The sequence below is a fragment of the Manacus candei genome, unplaced genomic scaffold, assembly GCF_025592945.1.
Source record: "Manacus candei isolate 608988 ecotype Guabito, Panama unplaced genomic scaffold, ASM2559294v1 h1tg000099l, whole genome shotgun sequence".
Lineage (NCBI taxonomy): Eukaryota > Metazoa > Chordata > Aves > Passeriformes > Pipridae > Manacus > Manacus candei.
Window position 1 is genome coordinate 177,132 of NW_026138147.1, and position 9,041 is coordinate 186,172.

General features: G+C 46.6%; 1 protein-coding gene across 1 annotated transcript in view; it reads left to right on the forward strand.

Annotated features, from left to right (window-relative positions):
• The window catches only part of LOC127461275 (uncharacterized), a 54,127-nt gene extending 45,466 nt beyond the window's left edge, over positions 1 to 8,661 (forward strand). Inside the window, exon 2 of the mRNA XM_051768941.1 lies at positions 8,615 to 8,661. The gene's annotated coding sequence lies outside the window, so the exon portion shown is untranslated. The remainder of the gene's footprint in view (positions 1 to 8,614) is intronic.
• The last annotated feature ends 380 nt before the right edge of the window (positions 8,662 to 9,041 follow it).

Consider the following 9,041-nt stretch of genomic DNA (forward strand, 5'->3'; position numbering starts at 1 on the left):
GTAAAAGAATCTCCTTTTTCATATATAATACTGCAATATGTAGATGACATTTTCTTAGGAGCTACAGAACAGGGACTTTGTCGTCAGTTAACTATTGAACTGTTAAACATGCTGGGCCAAGCAGGCTACCGAGTCTCAAAAGAAAAAGCACAATTAGTAAAACGGAAAGTTATCTATCTGGGATGTGAAATTTCCCAAGGAGTCCGGCGCCTGGGAACAAATAGAATTCAAGCAATATGTGCTATACCTGTGCCTAGAAATAATCAAGAACTGAGATCTTTTCTAGGAATGGTCGGATGGTGCAGGCTGTGGATTCCTAACTTCGGACTGACTGCTCGACCACTGTATGAAGCAGCAAAGGAGTCCAAGCTAACCTGGGGGACAGAGCAAGAAAAAGCATTCCAGGAACTGAAGAAAGCCCTCCAGGAAGCACCTGCCCTGGGACTACCGGACCCAACCAAGGAATTTCAGCTCTATGTTTGTGAGAGACAGCGAATGGCCTTAGGAGTCCTCACTCAGCGTCTAGGATCCTGGAAGAGACCGGTTGGGTACTTCTCCAAACGGCTAGACGCAGTAAGTGGGGGATGGCCGGGGTGTCTCAGAGCTGTGGCAGCGACGGTCATTTTAATACAGGAAGCGCGCAAATTGACTCTGGGAAAACACATGATAGTGTACGTGCCCCACATGGTCATAGCAGTTCTAGAGCAAAAAGGGGGGCATTGGCTCTCCTCCAGCCGCATGTTGCAATACCAGGCTTTGTTGAGAGAACAAGATGATGTTGAACTGAAAATTACTAACCATCTCAACCCAGCAGAATTTCTTAGGTCTACACAGGAAGAAGGCACCCTGGAGCATGACTGTGTAGAGACCATTGAACAAGTCTACGCGAGCAGAAGAGACTTGAAGGACGAACCACTGACAGATCCTGACTGGGAGCTGTACACCGACGGATCTAGTTTTGTGGAAAACGGCACCAGGTACGCTGGGTATGCAGTAGTCACTTTACAACAAGTGATAGAAGCGACTGCACTACCCCAGGTACGTCTGCACAAAAAGCCGAAATATGGGCATTGGTGAGAGCTTTAATATTAAGCCAAGGAAGGAGAGTTAACATATGGACTGACTCCAAATATGCTTTTGGGGTAGTTCATGTTCACGGAGCACTCTGGAAGGAGAGAGGACTTCTTACTTCTCAGGGGACAACGATTAAACATCGGGAAGAAATTTTACAATTGCTAGAGGCAATACATAAGCCCTCAGCAGTGGCAATAATGCATGTCAGAGGACACCAGGCTGATCCAGGACGAGAGTTTCAGGGAAATCGATACGCTGACCAAGCAGCCAGGAGGGCTGCGAGAAAGGTATGGACTCAAATGGTTCTTTTACCAACCCGGAATAATCCAGCAATAGCATTCATGGAAGAGAAACCGCATTATTCACCTGAAGATGAGAAATTAGCTGTGATGATGGAAGCAAAGAAAAATATCAGGGGGTGGTATATCACTCCTACGAGACAGGTAATTTTACCAGTCAGAATAATGAAAGCAGTGCTTGAAATAGAACACAAGTGCCACTGGGGTGCAGAAGCACTAGTGAAATTCTTGAAAAACGAAATTTTCTCAAACCAGATGTTAACACTAGCTAAAAGGGTGAATGCAATGTGTCCTATGTGTATAAAGAATAATCCAGTAGTCAGGAAGCAAGTACAAATGGGAAAACTACAAGTAGGACAGTTACCAGGAGACTATTGGCAAGTAGATTTTTCTGAGTTGCCTAAGGCCCAAACTTTTAAATATCTGCTAGTGTATGTTTGTACCTTCTCAGGGTGGCCAGAAGCTTTTCCATGCAGGACCAATCAGGCAAAAGAAGTAGTGAAAACCCTTCTGAAGGAAATCATCCCAAGATTTGGAGTTCCCCTAGGGTTGTCCTCTGATCGAGGACCGCACTTTACAGCAGGGATAGTCCAAGATGTGTCAGCTGTATTAGGGATAACATGGAATCTCCATACACCATGGAGACCGCAGTCTAGTGGACAAGTAGAAAGAATGAATCAGACATTAAAAGGTCAATTGAAGAAGATCTGTCAGGAAGCCAAAATCCAGTGGCCCCAAGCAGTACCCCTCGCTCTGCTGAGAGTTAGGATTAAACCAAGGGAAAGAATAGGAGTAAGTCCATACGAAATATTGTATGGCAAGCCCTATCATGCGGCTACTTACCAAGGGGATCCTCATGTAGTGGGTGATCAGGCAGTATTTAACTATGTGTTATCTTTGAATAAGACCCTCACAGCCCTCAGAGGAGCGCTGCAGTGGAATCGGCCTCTGCCCCTGGAGAATCCGGTTCATGACATTTCTCCAGGAGACCAAGTCTACGTGAAAAACTGGTCAGTGGAACCATTAAAGGGAACATGGGACGGTCCTCGCCAGGTGATAATGACCACTTATACGGCGGTGAAAGTCGAGGGAATCGACAATTGGATCCATTACACCCGAGTCAAGAAGGTTCCAGTCTCATGGTCGGTAGAACCTCTCTCACCTACAAAGATGGTATTTCGAGCCAACAATTGAAGATTGTGGTATTCCTGGGGTTGATAAGTTTAGCAGAGACCACCGTGAGAATTGAAACCCCAGATCCTTATTTGTTTGCACCAGAACACATTGATGTAAACTTAACTTGTCTGTTTTCAGATGACCAGGGAGCTGAATTAAGAGATGTCCACGTCAAGTGGAGACGGAGGGATCAAGATCGAATCATAACAGAAGGAGTGACAACAGTTTGGGATGCGACACAACAAAAGGGTTATACCGTCCTGCAGGTACCTGAGGTGTCTAAAACCGTAGAAGGGACATACATGTGTGTAGTTTGGATTCAAAGGAGTTTTGATTATGGGTATGTAGAAATACACATGATAAACACAACTCGGGAAATAATGACTAAGGTACAAGTTATACCCCCCAGGAAAACTCGACATGTGAGAGATCTGCAGATTCCGAATAGAGAAATAGAACAGGAAAATTTAATTGTGGGCCTAATTCGAGATTTTGGGAAAGTACAAAACGTTACTAAAATTACTGCATGTCTCCCTATGCCTCATGCAGCAGGAGACCCAATTCCATGGGGAATAATTCCAGTGCCAGAAATACCCAAAATGTTTAAGAATATTACAAGGAATTGCAAATTTGTAACCATCACATGGAGCGAAACGGTAGATGTATGTTTATTAAGTGACAAAATGATGAAGAAGCAATGTGAACAGATGCCGGGATATTTCCGATGGGTAGTAATTGGGACATGGGTAACAAGTGAAACAATTAATGAATTAAAAGGATACTGTTTAGTTACAAATTCAACACACCCATGCTCTAAAGTTCCGGCTTCAGTAAAACGAGAAAAACAAGAAGAGGTCTGTCAAAATATTACCAGTTCTACAACCATGGAAGAATGGCAAACAATTTGGGGACCCAGCCTGCTAGAGACATATAGTTATATTGGAAAGGTACAGTGGTGCATTCACTGGAAGGGGAAAAAGAATCAAACTTATTCTACAGGAAATAGAGGGAATCATAATTGGAGGACAGAAACACATACAAAAGAGGATTGGAATTGTACCCGAATATATACATGTGATACCCCAGACAATGAAATAGGCTTAATGCCAGTCAAAGCCCTCCTGCAGTTAGGATGTGAGTGTCGAGGATATAACCATACTATTAAAGGACATGTGAGAAACATTGATTGTCACACTACTACAGTTAGAAGTCCCGGAAACCTAGTATGGGTCATGGGACATGGTCAATGGACCACCCACATGCCACTAGACGGTCCGGTTGTACCTGTCACACTAGGGATACCTACTCTTTGTCCACTCTGGAGAAAAGAGAAGTTAGTAATGACATTAATGATCTGGAACTAACAGATTGGCATGAGCCATCAGCAGGAGTTAAATTCGGATGGGCACTAGAATCTTTGTTTGCCCCAATTTCAACATATCGAAATAGAGAAATATTGTTCAAACTGATGAGCCAGACCGAAAGGTTAGCAGCAGTCACTAAGAAAGGATTTAAAGATCTAAATTTACAATTACAAGCCACCTCTAGAATGACCATACAAAACCGCATGGCATTAGACCTGATATTACTCAAAGAACATGGAGTTTGCGGTCACCTGCATGCAAAGGATGAGCATTGTTGTGTACACATCCCAAATGTCACTCAAGAAGTAGAGAAAGATATTAATCAATTAGAACAAATTGACGAGAATGTTCATAAACTGCAGAAAGAAGCGGAACACAATTGGATAGGACAATTATTCAGCTCCCTAGGTCTCCATGTGTCAGGATGGATATCTTCTGTTATCCAGTACGGAATATTGATTGCAATAATTGTTGTCATAGCCATAACTGTTTACAAGTGTCTTTTAGGAATGATTGTAAAAGAAGGTCAACATACGAGACGCATCATGAAAGCTATAACAAGAAAAGAAGTAATCTCACCGCAAAATGGATCACCTCCTATCCATCAAGAAACTGCAACCTGAAGATTGCTGTATTTGAGCATCCTTGCAAGCAAAGCCTGAAGAATGCTCAAAAGGGGGGACTGTTGCAAAGCAGTTTAAATTTAGTAGTAGAATGGCTAAGGCTTAAGTAAAAGGGGAGGCCTAGAAAGCAACACATTACAGTAGTGAGTTAAGCAGCAGCCTTGTTCGTGGGAATAGAATGTACTGAAGAAGTAGAAACAATAATCAAAAGATGTAGTCAAGCATGTACGTAACGATTTGTACCTTAGATGTGGTAAGGGTCTGTTAAACAGTTCTAGGGGGGTAAGGCAACTTAAGCAGATTTATGATTAGAGTAGATGATTGTTAATTGTTATAAACTACTGCACCTGGGTTGCTATAGAAACTGTAATTGTTTTAGCCGTGAGAATACATGTAAACTTGTTTGTGTATAAAAGTTGAACTGAGAACGAGGGTCGTCGGAATCCTGACTTGGGGCGTTAGCCCGCAGGTTCCCGGGGCCCCGAATAAAGCACCCATAAACCGGCACTCTGTTGGTTTGTGTCTTTGTTTACGGGCAACAGTAGCACTGGGGGGGGTTACAGGGGTGGCTTCTCTTAGAAGCTGCCAGAAGCTTCCCCTGTCCTGTGGAACCGACACCAGCTGGCTCCAGGACGGACTCCCTGCTGCTGGCCAAGACCAAGCCAACCAGGAGTGACAGTAACACCCCTGGGATAACATATTTAAGAACAGAAGGCTGTGGGACAGAAAGAATTCCAGCCAGGGAAGAGCGGAGTGAGAACATGGGAACAACAAAGTAGACCCCAAGGTCAGGGCAGGAGGGGCAGGAGGAGCTCCAGGTGCTGGAGCTGAGGCCCTGCAGCCCGTGGGGCAGAGCAGGGTGGGGCAGCTGTGCCCCTGTGCCCATGGGGGAGCATCGGGGTGCAGAGACCCCCCTGCAGCCCCTGGGGGAGAACTGGGGTGCAGAGACCCCCCTGCAGCCCCTGGGGGAGAATTGGGGTGCAGAGACCCCCCTGCAGCCCTGGGGGAGAATTGGGGTGCAGAGACCCCCCTGCAGCCCCTGGAGAAGCCCACTCCAGAGTAGGTGGATGCCCAAAGGAGGCTGTGACCCCGTGGCAGGCCCAGGATGGAGCAGGGTCCTGGCAGGGACCTGCAGCCCGTGGAGAGGGAAGCCCAGGCTGGAGCAGGTTTTTCCTGGGTAGGACTCGTGGCCCCTGTGGGGGACTGTCCTAGTTAGGACAGCTGAGATCAGTTCATCATGGTGGGTGTAACCCAAAACTGTATTCTATAGCCTTCCATGTCATTTCCCAGAAACTAGACTATTGTTGTCAATAGACTATTCGCACCCTCTGCCCATAGAGCATGGTGGGTGTAACCCAAAACTGTATTCTATAGCCTTCCATGTCATTTCCCAGAAACTAGACTATTGTTGTCAATAGACTATTCGCACCCTCTGCCCATAGAGCCTGACTCCTCAGGCTATAAACTAGGTGTTAAGAGGCCTGTGAGATAGAAGGATGTTTCTGTCCTCACACCCTTTGTGAACTCCCCGCCCTGAGGAGAGTACCAAGCATTCCTGCCTGAACTGGAGGATATATAATCTTGGAGTTTTGGAACATTTTTCAACCCACTCGTGGGATCCAGAGGACGGCTGCATCTCATCGCTCTCAACCAGACTTAGACCACCACTGGACTGCGATCACCAGTTCTGGCCAGACTGCAGCAGCTCTCCCACCAGCAGGTTCTTCCCCTCTCCCTTTACTTTGGACTCAAACAGGGCCCAAGGAACACCACTTTGTTCAGGCCCCAGGGTACTGGGTTACACATTTGGGTTTTTGTGGGTTGAGACCAATTGTTTGTTTGTATTATTGTACTTACTGTATTATTTTAATAAATTGTTATTCTGACTTATAATCTCTCCTTTGAGTTGAGTTCATTCCCCCTGCTGGTTAACTTTTAAACCAGCACATTTTGGCGCCCAAACGTCGGGCAGAGAGAGAGAAGTCAGAATCACAATTTCATTTGAAGCATTTGTCTATTTGAATATAGAAACTCCCTGATCACCATGTTGTTTGATGCACTCACATGGATGTTGTATTTGAGCCTGTTCATATTTCCACAGATGGGGTATTATTTGCCTTTTTGATGCTCTCTTTAAGACCAGGGAGAGGGATCCAAATTGCTTTATTAGTATATTATGTTTATGTCATTCTAACATCAGAAGCAATGAGTTTCATTGTAAATGTGTATTCAGTCCTGTTTGCCTGTCCTGGTTTGGGTTGCTACCTCTGGGGCCTCATTAAAAATTGTACCCAGCTTTTTGGGGGAACAGGGGTGGATGGTTTCCAGCCTCCCACCTCCTTCTTCCCCTTCAGACCTGCTAAAACAGTTTTTGAAAACATTGAGTTCCCTTTTGATGTTAAGGACAGCATAATGTTATTGTTAGTGTTGCTCTGTCTGCTCTGTACTGTGTACACCATGTTTAGGGTCAGAAAAGTGCCTTTTAGGGAGGTTGGTTGGACACCTGCCCTGGGAGCAGATAATGCTGAGTGGCACGGGAAGTGGGAGGACATCAGCCAGTATTTGGAAAAGTTTTCTCCTCCAATGATCTGGAAATTCACCCCTGAACAACTGCAGGATCCTGTTAGCATGATAAGACTGGTGAAGGAAAAATGCTCTGGCAGCTCCAGAGATGGCCAGCTCACAGCAACCTGCTGGGCCCTGGCCACTGCCTACCGGGCACTGCTTGACATGATACAGCACTGTCAGGGCGAGGAGAGAAGGACCAAATCCGCAGGCACCACGTCCACCCAAACCACAGCTGAGTCAGAGGGAGAAAGAAATAAACCAACCAGCACCGTGTCCACACAAACCATCGAGGAGCCAGAAGAGCAACCAAAACCAATAGCAGTCGCCCCTGTCCAGAAAAGGAAATCAAAGACTAAATCATCAGCAAATGATGACGAAGAGGCGGGACCTTCACATCCACCGGAGGAGACAGAGCCAGAAATAATCACTCGGTCCCTGTCCCTGGGTGAGCTACGTGAGCTCCGGAGAGAGTTCACACGACAGGCGAACGAGTCCATTCTGACCTGGCTGCTCCGAATCTGGGATGCCGCAGCTAACGATACGATCCTAGATGGGAGTGAAGCCAGACAACTGGGATCCCTGTCTCGAGATGTAGTCATTGATCAGGGGATTGGAAGGAGGCAGGAAACTCTCAGCCTCTGGCGGCAACTGTTGTCCAGTGTGAGGGAGAGATACCTTTGCAAGGAGGACCTCCACGTACAGCAAGGACAGTGGAACACGATGGAACAAGGTATCCGGTGCTTAAGGGAGTTAGCTGTACTGGAGATAATCTTTTCAGAGGATGAAAGATTCCCTAAGAGTCCAGATGGCGTACAGTGCACCTCCCAAATGTGGTTAAAGTTTGCACGACTCGGGCCAGAAATGTATTCCCGCTACTTAGCAACGCTGCAATGGAGGGAGGGAGAGGACAAGGTGGGAGCATTGGTTAGCAAACTCAGGATTTATGAAGACACTGTCACCGCCCCATTACGAGCCCACGTCTCATCTGTAGAAACCAAACTGGCTGAACACGTCCGAAGCCTGGAAGAGAAAATTGAAGAGGGACACCAGAAGCTAAGAGAAGAAATTAAGGAAGGGATTTTCCATATCTCTCCAGGACAAACAAGAGTCTCTGCTATCAGGAGCCAGCATCCCCCAGCTAAGGAGAGAAGGTACACTCCACGTAGCGATCTATGGTTTTACCTCCGTGAGCATGGAGAAGATATGAGGAAGTGGGATGGGAAACCCACCTCTTCCTTAGCAGCCCGGGTACGTGAACTGAAAAGAGGAACAAATACCATAAAGAACTCTTCAAGGGTAAACGTTGCTCCAGTCTCTCGTGGTCAAGACTCCAGACGGTACAGGAATGATGATACGTCTGATCCTCTTGAAGGGACCTCCAGGTCATACCCACAAGAAGAGCACAATGAGTACCATGACCAGGACTAGGGGTGCCCTGCCTCTAGCCAGGTAGAGGAGAGGGACAATCGAGTCTATTGGACTGTGTGGATTCGGTGGCCTGGCACATCAGAGCCACAAAGATATAAGGCTTTAGTGGACACTGGCGCACAATGTACATTAATGCCATCAAGATACGTAGGGGCAGAATCCATCTCCATTTCTGGGGTGACAGGGGGATCCCAACAGCTGACTGTACTGGAAGCTGAAGTGAGCCTGACTGGGAAGGAATGGCACAGACACCCCATCGTGACTGGTCCAGAGGCCCCGTGTATCCTTGGCATAGATTACCTGAGGAGTGGGTATTTCAAAGACCCAAAAGGACTTCGTTGGGCTTTTGGCATAGCTGCTGTGGAGACGGAGGAAATTAGACAGTTGAACACCTTGCCTGGTCTCTCAGAGGACCCCTCTGCTGTGGGACTGCTGAAGGTTGAAGAACAATTGGTACCGATAGCCACAGCAACAGTGCACCGTCGGCAATACCGCACCGACCGAGACTC